Source organism: Neofelis nebulosa, chromosome 1 (genome assembly GCF_028018385.1).
Source record: "Neofelis nebulosa isolate mNeoNeb1 chromosome 1, mNeoNeb1.pri, whole genome shotgun sequence".
Taxonomy (NCBI): domain Eukaryota; kingdom Metazoa; phylum Chordata; class Mammalia; order Carnivora; family Felidae; genus Neofelis; species Neofelis nebulosa.
Window position 1 is genome coordinate 148,121,583 of NC_080782.1, and position 16,249 is coordinate 148,137,831.

The window sequence follows — 16,249 nt, forward strand, 5'->3', positions numbered from 1 at the left end:
ATATAAAAACAGGCGTTTCTTACTTGCCATGTCTGCTTCTCCTTGCATGATAAAATTCTCTTAGCACCAATTATTAATTTATTAATTATCGCCAAGTAAAAATCTGTTAAAAATACCCAGAGGATGGGTCCTGGAGGTTCACAGCTGCAGATCCAACAGAGTTTATGAACTTGTTGCCAATGAATTAGGAGGCTTCCATATGCTCAGAGGCCATTATCTGAACCAAAAATAAAATTTCTAATTATTTCCATCCATAAAATGTCCAGCAGAATGCTATGCTATGCTAATTTTAAGAATATAGAGTAATGTAACAGATGTCATGGGTGGGCCACTACCTAGGAGGGACAAAACCCTTCAGTGAAGGAAGTGGTTTTTTTGGCATTATCATATTTCATGAGTTATGATGTCCTATTATTGAATAAGAAACAACAGTGCATTATTGGAATGTCCTCTCCCGCCCAGACTCTGAAACAGGTGTTTTCCATGGTATCTTGTTCAATCCCCACAATTTACAAGGTGCATATGACCTGTGTCTTACAAAGGCAAATCCTAAACACATTAAGAAACTTGCTCCCCTGTTTCCGATTCTGTGTCTCCCTCTCTCTCTGCCCCTCTCCCGTTCATGCTCTGTCTCTCTCTGTCCCAAAAATAAATTTTAAAATGTTGAAAAAAAAATTAAAAAAAAAAAAAAAGAAACTTGCTACCAAGTCAAGTGCATAAGTAGACAGCAGAGCCATCAATTAATGCTTCATCTCTGGACCACAGAAACTCTACAGGAAATAATGGTAAGGAACAACTGGCACCCTGCACATGTTAGAAATTCTAGAAGGAGAAAAAGAAATCCCCCAATGATGAAAATTTTCAATGTGCTTTTCACTTCAGGTCAATTCTTGGTCACGTCAGGATACAGAGAGCAGAAAAGACCTAAGCCACAGAAATCTTGTGAAAAGCTCCAAATCTGCTTCACCAATTCCTTTTCTTGTTTGGTGTAAGAGGATAAATTAGGTTGCCAAGAACTAATGCACAAAGATCTAACATTAACTTGAGTTACAGGGGAACAATAGTCAAACAGAATTAGAGTCCACAGCACATGTGAGCAAATGACTTCAGAATTCTTCCAATCTCCCTCTTTCTCTACGTGCAAACCAGGAATTAGACATTTCCTCAAGACAGAAGAGCAATGACAGTTATCACATTTTCACAACTTTTTTGATCGTTTAACGTCAAAACCCCTTGCTTTAGAATCTCTCTGCCACAACCTTCATTTTCCCCTCTTAGTTTTTGGGTTTCTTAATTTTTTTTTCCTTTCCATAGGAACCTAGGCTTCATATAAAATATTTCCTTATGAAGCTGAGGGATCTGCTGTTATGGGAACACACTGGTTCTGTGAGGGTGCTCTCTTAGGATCCTGGCCACTTTGAAAGTCGTCTTATTCTGGGAGCAGGTCACCAATATTGGGTAGCCATATGATCCCTTTCAAGGTCATCTCCTTTGCCATCTTTTGGAATAGAAATGTGCCCAGCCAAGGTCTCCATATTTCTCCCTGATCCACCCATGAGATTAATCCATCAAGTTAAAGATTACTAGAATCCACTAAATCCCATTTTTGAGATCTGTCCCTTCCCAATATCCAAGGATACAGCAGTCAGCTAAGTATCCCTCTTCAATTTGGTTTAAATGATGTTGTATCTAGAAGATATTCTTTAACCTGTGACATGGCATTTAGCTGTTTCCTAGTTTCATTATAGATATTGCCCTCCTATATTTGATACATTGTATTCATTTCCATAGTTTTCAGGGACAGGAATAAGGTAAACTTGCTCTTATTTTATCATCTTTCCAGAAATGTCTCCAATATGGATATTTAAATACTGGATAAAATATTGAATATTCATCAAAGTTTGATTAAATATTGTATATTTAAATAGGCAGAGCCAGAGAGTCTGGGTAGCTCAGTCAGTTGAGCATCCCACTCTTGATTTTGGCTCAGGTCATGATGTCACAATTCATGAGATCCAGCCACACGTCGGGCTCTATGCTGACAGCATGAAGCCTGCTTGGGATTTTCTCCCTCCCTCTCTCTCTGCCCCTCCCCTGCTTGCTCACTCTCTCTCTCTCTCTCTCTCAAAATAAATATTTTTTAAAAATTTTTAATGTTCATTTTTGAGTGAGTGAGCGAGCGAGAGAGACAGAGCATGAGCAGGGGAGGGGCAGAGAGAGAGGGAGACACAGAATCCGAAGCGGGCTGCAGGCTCTGAGCTGTCAGCACCGAGCCCATCGTGGGATTCGAACCCATGAACCGAGAGATCACGACCTGAGCCAAAGTCAGACACTCAACCGACTGAGCCACCTAGGTGCCCCCCAAATAAATATTTTTTTTAATTTAAATAAATAGGCAGACCTATACACTACTGAATATCAAGAAAAGATACCAAAAATGCAAACACCTAAAACCTCTTCTGATGGTCAGTGTTGAGAGTACTTACCTAAGCTTTGTTTGAGTGTGAACCTTTGACACAGGCTTGAGAAATCATGTCACCCACACCCTTTTAAACACTGGCTTACCAGTACTGGTCTCCTGTGCAGCATGCTGGGACCCTATTGGAACACAAAGTTAGCAGGGAGGGTAACCATTCTACTAAGACATCCTATAGATAACCACCGACAACCTGGGTGGTTAGGCAGGCAGATTTGCTTGCACCGTGAGCAGGAACCACAAATTGGTGCTTTGCATGCCATTTAGTAAGGAATTACTTGATGAGCAGTGGAAATATCTTCCTAGAGTATGAATTTCATAGTTACACACTGCATATCAACTGAACCTGAACCACAGTATGAAGCAGCCCCAAGACCACATGGCCTGGGTCACCAGACTACACCATAACCCTTGTCACAATGGGCTACTCACTTCTCTGCAGGTCCCACAAACATCCCTCTACCCGAACTTTTCCATTTCTGCTTGTCGATGTTACCCATCTTTCCAGATCCAACTCAAATGCTTTTCCCCCTCCATGAAGCATTTATCGTTGCTTTCTCCGATCAAGATTATCCTTTCCCTGCTTTGCATCTCTATTTTACCATCTGTCCTATGTCTCCATTCAGTCTATCATTAGTATCCAGCACCTATGATCGTCCAATCCCTATTCTAAGGAGTATGGCCACAGTACCAAAAAAGGCACAGTTCTTGTTCTAGGAGCTCATAGTCAAGTGGATGATACAAAGTAACAATCAAAAATAATTTTATGTCAAGTGCAATTTGATGCTGTGAAGAAAAATTAAGCTAGGTAAAGGGTAAGATGACTAGAACGAATGACCCTGGAAGGGGTCAGGGAAGACTTCTCTGAGTATGTGACATTTGAGCAGAGACCAAATGGAGTGAGGGTGTGATCATGGTAAGGTGGGTGGAGAGCCTCTGGAGTAAACAGAAGAGTTGCAGAGGCCCCAAAGCAGGAATTAAATGCTCAACTTACTTAAGGAACAGTAAGGGGATGCCTGGGTGGCTCAGTTGGTTGAGCATCTGCCTCTTGATTTGGGCTCAGTTCATGATCTCATGATTTGTGGGATCGAGCCCCACATTTTGGGCTCGGTGCTGACAGCGTGGAATCTGCTTTGGATTCTCTCTCTCCCTATCTCTATCTCTGCCCCTCTCCTGTTCATGTGTATATACTCTCTCTCTCTCCCTCTCTCAAAATAAGTAAACATTTTCTTCAAAAAAGGGAACCATTAGAAGGCTAGTGTTGCCTTGGATGGTGGGGAAGACAGAATGGAAGGAGATAACGTTTAGGAAGGCTAAGTGGAGTAGAGTCTGGTAGGCCTTAATGACTTCAGGAACTGCTCTGGACACCTCAACATTCTTTTCTTGGGTGAACTCCCACCATCTCCCATGTGTCTCTATTGAATCTCCATCACAACACCCTGCTTGCTCCCCAGCTACAAAACACATGGCCCACGTCAGGTCTCCTCTCATCCAGTCCACAGTGAGGAGGTGATCATGTGACACAAGCAGGGTCAAAAGTTTCAACAATTGCATTGCCACCTTGTGCCAGAGGCTGTCTGCACCCCACTCACCACTGCCAATGGGAGTCCTCATTGTCAAACAATTCATGCATAATCCAGATCCAGAATCTTATCCCAGCATCTGCATTTTGAGGTCAGACTCTGAGGAGGAGAATGGTATCCAGGAGTGTTCTGATGATGGACGCCTGAAAGGGGGAAGCAAGGAAGCAGAGTTGGCCAGAGGAAGAAGATGAGCTTCAACGCAGTCCCACTGGCAGTCTCCATGCTTCCCATGGGAAGTCTTGATGCTGGGATGACCCTTCAGAGTTATCCTGAGTTGGGACAAGATGACTGAGCCTTTGTGTCCTGGGTATTAATCAGCCACTGGAGATGGGCCACTCTGGGTAGGGGACATGACTTGGGCAAGGCAGTTCTGTTCAGCTGAGGCTGAAGACCTGTGAGGATCTGACACCTGAAGACTTCTGCCAGCAGCCCACCCAGTATGGGGGAATAAGTTCCTCCTTCCCAATGGTGTACAGAGTAGCTAATCATGGTGTTCATCAAAGAAACTATGACTAGCAGTAAATCATGGATTCTTATGAGACTGTTTTAAAGCAGACATACATACATAATAAAAATGTCAATGTTCTGGGGTGCCTGGGTGTCTCAGTCAGTTAAGCGTCCAACTCTTGATTTTGGCTCGGGTCATGATCTCACAGCTCATGAGTTCAAGCCCCACACTGGGGACCCGCGCTGACAGTGCAGAACCTGCTTGGGATTCTCTCTCTCGCTCTCCCTCTATCCCTGTCCTGCTCATGCTCTCTCTCAAAAATAAATTTAAAAATTTTTTAAATGTCAATGTTCACCTATTAGGTAAATGCCTAAAGACTGTCAACTATAAAATGCTTAATTCAACTTAATGTTGTGATAGGATCAAATGGAATGAGAGACTGAAGTACCTCATGTCAAGCTTGGCACTCAGTATATGTTTTCAAACTAAGTATAATAAAATGTGACCATTAATGTTCCAGTTCAAAAATCTACACGTAACTCCAGCATCATAAACAGATGTTTGTGAGGAAACTCATACTATAGACATTCAGTGAAGCTTCTGGTTGAACAGGTCAGGGCTTGGACTGAAAAAAAGATGGAAAGAATAAAGAAATTTTAATGAAGAGTCTGTTTACAAAAGAGGAGGCAGAATTCGGGAAACATGAGGCAGAATGAGGCACCCCATGACTAGCAATAACAGAAAGATACTACCACCCTTAGGCTTGATGGAACAAGGGAAGGAATGAGAAGTTACTAGAAACAAGAAAGTCCTAACTGTGGCAGAGAGCTGCCTGACAGGAGCTATGGCTTTTAGCAGCAGATTGAGGACACGGCCAAGCTACCCAGTGACCCAGCGGACAGTAATGCAGGGAAAGAAGTTCTCCAGCTCTCTCTCTCACCTTCTCATCTCATGCTGGTACCTCCCATTGGCCAAACCCAACAAGAAGTCAGAGTAAAGGGGTGCCTGGGTGGCTCAGTTGGCTAAGCATCCGACTTCAGCTTCAGGTCACGATCTCATGGCTCTTGTGTTTGAGCCCCATGTTGGGCTCTGTGCCGACAGCTCAGAGCCTGGAGCCTGCTTCCGATTCTGTGTCTCCCTCTCTCTGCCCCCCACCCACTTCCTCAAAAAGTTGTCAGAGGACATAAAAGTCAGCATCCCAGGCACAGTTAGAAGCATGGGTCTGTAGAGACAAGTGGAGACCATTTCACCACAGCTTGCTGAAATTCAATACACGACATTGAGTTTTAGATATAGTCAGGTATGTGTATCAGTACAGATGAAATTGTTGTTGTTTTTAAGGACACTTTATTGATTCATATTGTTAGCTTTGGTGGGAAGAGGTATGAATGGTGAACACTTGGGTTCTTCTCTTGGTGTGGCTGAGGAGATTGCCAAAGACAGAAAAGATCTAGAAACAAAGAGAACAGGGAAGTGGGGGAGAAAGAAAGAAAGAAAGAAAGAGAAAGAAGAAAGGAAGGAAAAAAGAAAAAGAGAGAGAAAGAAAGAAAGGAAGGAAGGAAGAAAGGGAGAGAGAGAGAAAGAGAAAGAAAGAGAAAGAAAGGAAGGAAGGAAGGAAAAAAGAAAGGAAGGAAGGAAGGAAGGAAAAAAGAACGAGAGAGAAAGAGAGAGAGAGAAAGAAAGAAAGAAAGAAAGAAAGAAAGAAAGAAAGAAAGAAAAGAAAAGAAAGGGAGCAAGCAAGCACATCTTTTGAAGACTTAAGCGTGTCCAGACTCTTTTTGGGGAGAAACATAGAAGATTGTCCCCGAGATAGGTGGATCCAAACCACATGCCGTGGCCACTCTTCGTGTCTTTGTTTAGTGATCTGTACACAAAGGATGCTACAGAGAATCTGTCCAGCCACTTTCCCAGAGTGGTCTTCGCATTTGACTTGGGTTTTCTCTCTCTTCCGGTCTGAGGAATCCAAACATCAATATTTATAGCACTTCCCTTATGTGTCATCAATATTGCTTACACATATATTTATAGGGTTACCACTGGCTCTGGAAAGAACATAATGCACATAATTAAGATATGTCTAAAGCCAACCAGGGAAGGGGGTAGGAGAGGATTAGTCACAGGGAAGAATCTGCCCAAGTTCCCTCCTTAACTAAATAAAGCCCTCTTCAGCAACACCACCAGCTCCCAGGGGAAAAGGGCCAAATTTCATGCCATGACTGTAACTGAAATATACAAATGTCTCAGAACCAAAGAATCTAAAGTCTACAACCAGTACCATCCCCAGTCCTATGGGAGCCAGGGGCACATTTTTCAAGTACACTTTGGTAGGAGGAGAGCCCCAATTCCAGGGCATCCTTTTGACTTTTTAAAAGGTCTGGTCCCTGGGGCGCCTGGGTGGCGCAGTCGGTTAAGCGTCCGACTTCAGCCAGGTCACGATCTTGCGGTCTGTGAGTTCGAGCCCCAAGTCGGGCTCTGGGCTGATGGCTCGGAGCCTGTTTCTGATTCTGTGTCTCCCTCTCTCTCTGACCCTCCCCCGCTCATGCTCTGTCTCTCTCTGTCCCAAAAATAAATAAAAAACGTTGAAAAAAAAATAAAAAAAATTAAAAAAAAATAAAAGGTCTGGTCCCGGTCAAAGCTCTCCCTTAAACTTTGGGCATCAGGGTGTCTATCTATGAAACAATAAGACTGAACTACGTGATCTCAAAAATTCCTCCCAACCTAAAATGAACTTGAGAACTTGCCATTAAACCACTGCGCTTTTTCCACTCAAATCAATGAACCTCGCTATTGGTGTTTGAAAATGCGTACAGCAGCACCATCTAGCGGACAAAAGGTGGTAATACTAGCGACGATTAAGACCAATGAAATGAAATTTCACAAGGATAAAGTAATTTTTGTGGGACATTCCAGGGAAGATCTCTTAACTTCTTTGTAGATTGTGGCCCTCTTGGAGAATCTAACAAAAGTAATGGACCCTCCTACCACCCAACAATGCAAAAGGCACACACACCAAAAATTCTGTGGGAATTTTGTGGGAATATGGGAACTTCCCCAGCTCTCCCCAATCATGCATGGGCCACAGTTTAAGAACCTCCTGTAGGGACACCTGGGTGGCTCAGCCAGTTAAGTGTCCCACTTCAACTCAGGTCATGATCTCACAGTTCATGAGTTCAAGCCGCACACCGGGCTCTGTGCTGACAGCTCAGAGCCCGGAGTCTGCTTCAGAATCTGTGTCTCCCTCTCTCTCTGTCCTTTCCTCTCTCTCTCTCTCTCTCTCACTCTGTCTCTTTCAAAAATAAGTAAACATTAAAGAAAAAAAAGAACCTCCACTGTACACATTGTAAGGAAAGTGAAAAATGATCCTATAATCATCAGGAATCAATAAATGTTGTAACAGAGTTACAATTTTTTTTAACTTAACCATAAACCAAACCTCCTTTTTTTTAAAATTTTTTTTTTAAGTAGGCTCTACACCCAACATGGGACTTGAACTCATCATTCAGAGATCAAAAGTCACATGCTCTACTGGCTGAGCCAGCAAGGCACTCCAGATCCTTCTTTTTCCTACTGCGTAACAGAAAGGGTACCCACTTGCCCAGTCATTTGCTCCTACCACCTCTGATTCTTGACAGGGTGTGACAAAGATACAGGGGATGTTATGCCCAGAATTTGTGATCCTCAAAGACCACCAGGGAGCCGAGTCCGATGCAAAAGCAAAAGAGCCTTTATTTGAGCTAGCTCGAGCTCAATCCCCTACTTGCACCTACGACGCAGCGGTGAGATGCCGGGGAGAGAGAGCGACTTTCAAAAGCACAAAGGTTTTATACGGGTCTAGGGGCAGTTGGTGAGGTAATGGCTGTGGCCTCAGCCGAGTGGCTGGGGAAGGGTCATGGCCTCAGCCGATTGGCTGGGGAATGGTCGGAGCCCTGTTATGCAGGTCGCCAGGCGTGTTTTGATCAGGAAGTTTGAATGGGTGAGCGGGACGTTACTCAAGGGGAGGAGGCGTGGTCTGAGGTGTCTGCGATTTTCCCAGAAAGGGGGCATGTCGGGGACATAGTCACTCAAGGTGGAGGACACAGAACAAGATGGAGTGGGCCGGCGTAGGCCCGCCCTTTCAGGGAGGCTGGAAAACCGCTGAAACAGAAGTGAGAATCTAGCACTGGCAGCACCCAGTAGCAGCAGAGCCGGGGGGCGGTCCTGATCCTACCTTTCCTGGGCTCTAAGTCCATCTACCCCTGCCTGTTTCCATACCTCATCCTTCAAATCCATCAATTCTGGAAGCTGTTTGACATCCTTCCAATAAAGCCCTTCACCACTTTGAGTCAGTATGTTGTTACTTACAATTAAGTAACACCAAAGGTTGTGATTGATACATACACCAAATCCATAGGGGTGAACTGAAAAGGTAAACTCTTCCTCAGTGCAACATACTTCATCATGTACTTAATAGCACTTTAACTTAAAGCAAAAGACCAAAAACTAATCAAAATTTCCAGAAGCCACGTCTTCTCTAAGGATGATCAAAATATTGGCGGAACATTATAGGCGTCCTTCTCTCGCGGGATGATCCTGCATTATGCTGTTTATACAGTCCTCCAAGAAATCATTTCTTGTTTTGGTATTTTCCCCTACATTTCACACCAGAATTTGGTTTAATACAATCTCAAATCCTTTTTGGAACAAGACAGAGTCTTTTACATATTTATATACTCACATAAGGGTTTCTGATGTTTAGCCAAGATAAATTAAGGGTGGATGAAACATTTTCTTAGGAAAAAAAAACTCATAACTATAGAATTGTTATATAATTCTATATATAAAAAATTATGGCCAGGGGCACCTGGGTGACTCAGTCAGTTAAGCATCTGATTCTTGATTTCAGCTCAGGTCATAATCTCACAGTTCATGAGTTCAAGCCCCACGTTGGGGTCCATGCTGATAGTGCACAGCCTGCTTGACATTTCTCTCTCTCTCTCTCTCTCTCTCTCTCAAAAATAAATATTTAAAAAAAAATTATGCCACATGGAAAAGAAAGACCCACCAACAGTAAAAATAGGTGTTTGGTTTTTAAACCCAAAGACAATAGGCCCAATATTTTTTAAAGATGATTTTCTTGATTTAAAAATCCTTTTGAAAAAATTTATCCAGGTATAGCTAAGACCATTTCCATACCCAAATCATTGTGTTTAAGGAACCATATGCTCCACTGCTAGCTAAGTATACTTTAAAATAATGTAATATAATTGTTCATAACCTTTCATCTAGTAATACCACTGCTGGGTATATGTCCTAATGGAATTATTTAAAATAAGAAAATGTTTGCATTAATACTAGGAAAAAAAGACAAAATTAGGGATTTTATTATAATGAATGAGATTTATTAAATATCACATAGCCATTACTATGAATGAATTAGAAGTCTGAAATAGCATGGGAGCAACATTATCATATAACTTTAGATGAAAATAAATAGAATAAAGTATTGCTCCATACTAAAAAGAGACTAGGTAAAATTCATATTGAATAATGAATTTTTCTCATCATTATTTTCTTTACTGCTCTTAGTAACTTTTTAACGTTTATTTAATTTGAGAGTGACAGAGACAGAGCGAGTGGGGGAGGGGCAGAAAGAGAAGGAGAGAGAATCCCAAGCAGGATCCACACTGCCAGCACAGAGCCCAGTGCAGTGCTCGAACTTAGGAACTGTGAGATCATGACCTGAGCCAAAGTCAGAGGCTTAACCAACTGAGCCACCCAGGTGCCCCTGCTGTTAGTAATTTCTTAAACATTTATTAAATACCTGATAGGCATTGTGCAAGAAACTCAGTATATAAAATGGAAAGATTCTCCACCTCCAGGGAGTGTATGGTCTGTGGAGCAGAAGAAGGCAGCACATGAAAACAAGGAATACAATTACTCTGATGAAAATATGCAAATTAGGAAAAAACTAGACCAGTACCTAGGAGTGGAATGCTTTTAATGCTTTTATGTGTATGTTTCTATGTGTATGTTTTACTTCTTCAGAAAATGCCCAACTGTTTTCTAAAGTGGTTCTATCATTTTACATTCCCACCATCAGGGAATGTAAACACCCTTGCCAACACACTAGTTGTTCTAACAGATATGTAATGGTATCTTATCGTGGGTTTTAGTTTGCATTTTCCTAATGCCTAATAGTGTTGAGCATAATCTCATGTATTTATTTGTCTTCTGTATGTCTTTTTGGGCGAAATATCTTTTCAACATGGCCCAGCTTTTTAATTGGGTTGTTTTCTTATTGCGGTTTTAAGAATTTTTTTTAGGTATTCTGGATACAAGTCCGTTATTAGATATATGTCTTCCAAATATTCTCCTGCAGTCTACTGCTTGTAACAGTGTCTTCTGAAGAACAGAAGTTTTGGGGTGCTGGGTGGCGTTCAACTTTGGCTCAGGTCATGATCTCATGGTTCGTTGGTTTGAGCCCCACATCAGGCTCTGTACTGACAGCTCAGAGACTGGAGCCTTGCTTCGGATTCTGTGTCTCCGTCTCTCTCTGCCCTTCCCCTACTTGTCTGTCTCTCTCTCTCTCTCTCTCTCTCTCTCTCTCCCTCTCTCTCTCTCTCAAAAATAAAGAGTGAAGAACAGAACTTTCAAATTTTGATGAAGCCAAATTTATCCTTTTGTTCTCCCAGAGACAGTGGATGTAAGAAATCTCTTCTCCTGTTTTCGCCTAGCAGTTCCACAGTTGTGGCTCTTACATTTAGGGCAATGATCTATTAGGAGTTGATTTTTTTATATTCTGTGAGATAGGGATCTAAGTTCATTATTTTGCGTATGGATAGCCAATTGTTCCCTCACCATTTGTTGGAAGGGCTATAACCGCCTCCATCACATTGCCTTTATGTGCTTGTTTAAAAAAAAAAAAAAATTGCCCACAGATGTTGGGGTTACTTCTAGACTCTCCATTATGTTCCATTGATCTATTTGTCTATCTTTATGCTAGTATCAAGCTGTTTTGTGTACTATAGCTTTGTAAGTCTTGAAATCAGGTAGTGTGAACCCTCCAAAGTCGTTCTTTCTCAGAGTTGTTTTGGTTATACTTGATCCTTTGCATTTCCATATGAATTTTGGAATCAGTTTGCTGGGGTCTACAAAAGGAAAAAAAAAAAAAAGGCTGCTGGGGTTTTGATTGGGATTGTGTTAACTCTATAGATTTTGGAGAACATTTGCATCTTAACAATACTGAGTCTTCAACCCACGAACATGGTATTTTCTTAGGTCTTCTTTAATTTCTCTCAGCAATATTTTGTAGTTTTCAGCCTATAAGTCTTTCACATCTTTTGTCAGATTATTCTTCCTAGGTATTTGATATCTTTGATGTTATGATCAATGGTATTATTTTCATTTCCAATTGTTTGTTGCTATTATATAGAGATTTTAAAATATTTTGGAGGTATATTGACCTTGTATACTGCAACCTTGTTAAACTCACTAACTAGTTCTAGAAAGTTTCTTAGAGGGAAAGTTCTAGTTTTGGTATTGCATAGCTAATAATTTTGCCTGCCCCAGAATTTTCATTCTGGGAATATTACTTTGATAATCCTTTAGAGAACCATTTCTCTCCTATCTTTCGTCCATGTGTTTGAGGTGAGCATTTACTATACATTTGGTCAATTACCACAGTGATAATAGACTAGTGTGGAGATAAGCACATGACCAACTGATCCAGGAAGAGTCAATCGTGGAACTTACAGGAAAACATTGCATTTTTCTAGCTAGTTCAAAGTCGGACATTACTCATTTCCAACTCAAGACCACTGTGGTCAGAGAACACATTTTGTGGCACGTGAATCCTTTCAAATTCATTGAGATTTTAAAACAAAATTACCAGGGGCACCTGGGTAGCTCAGTTAGTTGAGCGTATGACTTGATCTCAGGGTCCTGAGTTCAAGCCCCACATTGGGCTCTGTGCTGGGCGTGAAGCCTACTTTAAAAAAAAAAATTTTTTTTTTAAATAAATAGGGATGGCTGGGTGTCTCAGTTGGTTAAGCATCCAACTTTAGCTCAGGTCATGACCTCACGGTTCATGGATTCAAGTCCCACATCAGGTTGCAAGCTGACAATGCAAAACCTGCTTGGGATTCTTTCTCTCTCTCTCTCAAAATAAACTAAAAACAAACAAACAAACAAACAAACACCTTTAAATACATACATACATACATACATACATACAAAATCACCATATTGACTCAGCAATCCTACTTCTGGGTATATATCCAATAAATTGAAATCAGGATCTCAGAAGGATACATGCTTTCCATGTCCAGTGCAGCATTATTCAAAATAGCAAAGACATGGAAACAATGTAAATGCCTATCAAGAAACGAATGATTGAGAAAATGTAGCACATACATACGATGGAATGTTATACAGCCTTAAAAAAGAAAGAAACCCTGTCACACACACAACAGTATGAATGAAGCTGGAGAACATTATGTCAAGTGAAATAAGCCAGTCACAGGAGGACAAAGAGTGGGTCATGCCATGTACATGAATAAAATCTAAACAGTCAAAATTGTAGAAACATAATAGCAGTTGCCAGGGACTAGGGAGAGAGGGAGATGAAGGGTTGCTGTTCAAAGGGTAGAAAGTTTCAGTTATACGACATGAGTACATTCTAGAGGTCTGCTGTACTTACGGGCCTCTAGATCTGCAGATCTAGAGATCTGCACGTTGTTAACATTATTGTGCACTTAAAAATTTGGTAAGAGGGTAGATCTTCTATTAAGTGCTCTTGCCGCAATAAAATATAAATGTTTTGAAATTTGTTTTACAGCCCACGAAATGGTCTATCATGATACATGTTCTGTGTGCACTTAAATAAGGTGTATTCTGTTGCTGTTGGGTTGATCAAGTCAAGTTGGTTGATAGTGTTCTTCAAGCCCACCGTATCTTTTCTGATTTACTGACTACTTTTTCTATCAATTATTGAAAAGGGGGTATTGAAATGTCTGACAATAATTGTGAATTTGTCTGTTTTTCCTTTCAGTTCTATCAATTTTTACTTAAGTATTTTGAAGCTCTTTTATAGATGCCTAAGTGTTTAAGATTATTACGTCCATTGACCCTTTTAATCATGACTAAATGACTGTATTTATCCCAGATTATATTCTTTGCTCTGAATTTTCCTTTGCCTGATATTAATATAGATATACTAGTGTGGTTTTTTTCTTTTTCATTAATGCTAGCAGGGGATAACTTCTTCCATTTTTTTTTAACATTTACCTTATTTGTGTCTTTATACTTGAAGTACATTACTTATAGGCATCCTATAGTTGAGTGTTGAACTTTTTATATCCAATCTAACAAGCTCTCTGTTTTATTTTTATTTATTTTTTTATGTTTATTTATTTTTGAGAGAGAGACAGAGCGTGAGCAGAGGAGGGGTAGAGAGAGAGAGGGAGACCCGAAATCCAAAGCAGGCTCCAGGCTCTAAGCTGTCAGCACACAGCCCGACACAGGGATCGAACCCACGAACCGCAAGATCATGACCCGAGCCAAAGTTGGGACAACCCAACTGACTGAGCCACCCAGGCACCCCACAAGCTCTCCCTTTTAAATGGGCTTTTTAAATTCTTTTTAATTAATAAAGTAATCTCTCCACCCAACATGGGGCTTGAACTCACAGCCCCAAGATCAAGAGTCACATGCTCTTCCAAATGAGCCAGCCAGGCATCCCTTAGTTGGGACTTTTAGACATTTAATATGGTTATTGATTTTGTTAGGTGTGCATCTACCATCTTGCTACTTGTTTTATTTTTGTTCATTATTTTTGTTTCTATTTACTTCCATTTGTTGTTTCTTTGTTCCTCTGTCTTCTTTTGGATTTTTACAAGTCTGGCTGATGGGAGCAGGCACTATTCCCTTTAATCCTTTCAAACGTTTTTTTCCCCCTACCCTTTCTGCCCATGCATGCATCCAGGGGGACCATCTACACATCTCTAGGCTTCTCTCTGTAAGCAGTTCTCCCTCTGGTATTCTGTTCTATGAACTTGAGCTGTTGGGTTTCCCCACTTTCAACTCTGTCTCCTCAACTCAGGAGTCTTGTCATATATATGTCATATATATATGAAAAAATATATATATACATATATATATGTGTATATATATATATGTGTATATATATATACACATATATATGTTGTTTCAAGCAAGAAAGTAAATCTGGTCTATGTTACTCCATTTTAGTTAAAAGTGCAAGTCCTTGGGGCACCTGGCTGGCTCAGTTGGTGGAGTGTGAGACTCTTGATCTCCAGGTCATGAATTCGAGCCCCACACCGGGTGTAGAGATTATTTAAATTTATTAATTAATTTTAAATAGTTTAAATAAATTTTAAATTTATTAATTTAATTTAAAAAACAAGTGCAAGTCCTCACTACCCCACTTTTAAAAATTGCTGTAGGGGCGCCTGGGTGGCTCAGTCGGTTGAGCATCTGACTTCTGATCTCACAGTTCCTGAGTTCCAGCCCCACATCAGGCTCTGTGCTGACAGCTCAGAGCCTGGAGCCTGCTTCGGATTCTGTGTCTTCCTCTCTCTCTACCCCTCCCCTGCTCCCACTCTTTCTCTCTCCCAAAAATAAATAAAACAATAAAAAAAAATTTTAAGATGTAAAAGTATCTCAATAAAGAGCAGTCTTCTCCACAGTGGTGTTGGACCCACTGGATAACCACATGCGTAAAAAGGACTCTCAACCTAAATATCACAGCTTGTATAAAAATTAACTCTAAGTGGATCATGAATCTAAATATAAAATATAAAATTACATAACTGTTAGGAAGAAACATAGAGGAAAGCCTTCAGGGGTGCCTGGGTGGCTCAGTTGGTTAAGCGTCCAACTCTTGATTTTGGCTCAGGTCATGGAATCATGGTTTGTGAGTTCAAGCCCCACATTGGCCTCTGTGCTAACAGCACAGAGCCTGCTTGGGATTCTCTCTCTCTCTCTCAAAATAAATAGATAAGCATTAAAAAAAGAAGAGGAAAACCTTTAGTGACTGGTGATAAGGTTCTTAGACATGACATCAAAGTCACGATCCTTAAAAGAAAAAAAAATTGCTAAGTTGTAGTTCATCAAAACTTAAAACTACAAAAATATTGTGAATCTACAAAAAACTACAAAAACTACTATGAAGACAACGACAAGACAAGCTACAGGCAGAGAAAAAATACTTGCAAATCACATACTGGACGAAGAGCTCATACTCCAAATGCAGCAGCCCTCCCTTTCTACGGTTTCAGTTACGGACAGTCAGTCTCAATCCACAGGCAGACGATTCTCCTTCTCTGGCACCATCAGGTAGGTCGCAGCCTAACGCCATGTCACAGCACCTACATCATTCCCCTCACCTCATCCCATCATGCGGGCATTTTATCATTTCACAGCATCATAAGAAGGGTGAGTACAGGACACTAAGATAGTTTGAGACCACATTCACATAACTTTTATTACAGTAGATGGTTATAATCGTATTTTATTTGTTGTTGTTAATCCCTAACTGGGCCTAATTTAGAAACTAAGCTTTATCATAGGTGTGTACATATAGGAAAAAACGCAGTATATAGGGTTCGGTACAGTCTATGGTTTCAGGCATCCAGTGGGGGAGCCTTGTACTTAAAGGGGAGTACAGGCTATAAGGAACTCTCAAAACTCAACAGTAAGAAAATAACTGACTTAACTTCTAAAATGGTCAAAATTTGGGGTGCC

General features: G+C 40.9%; 1 protein-coding gene across 1 annotated transcript in view; it reads right to left on the reverse strand.

Moving 5' to 3' along the window:
- Positions 1 to 6,248: 6,248 nt before the first annotated feature.
- YTHDC2 (YTH N6-methyladenosine RNA binding protein C2) overlaps positions 6,249 to 16,249 on the reverse strand; it is an 83,987-nt gene continuing 73,986 nt past the window's right edge. Inside the window, exon 31 of the transcript XR_009264367.1 lies at positions 6,249 to 6,460. The gene's annotated coding sequence lies outside the window, so the exon portion shown is untranslated. The remainder of the gene's footprint in view (positions 6,461 to 16,249) is intronic.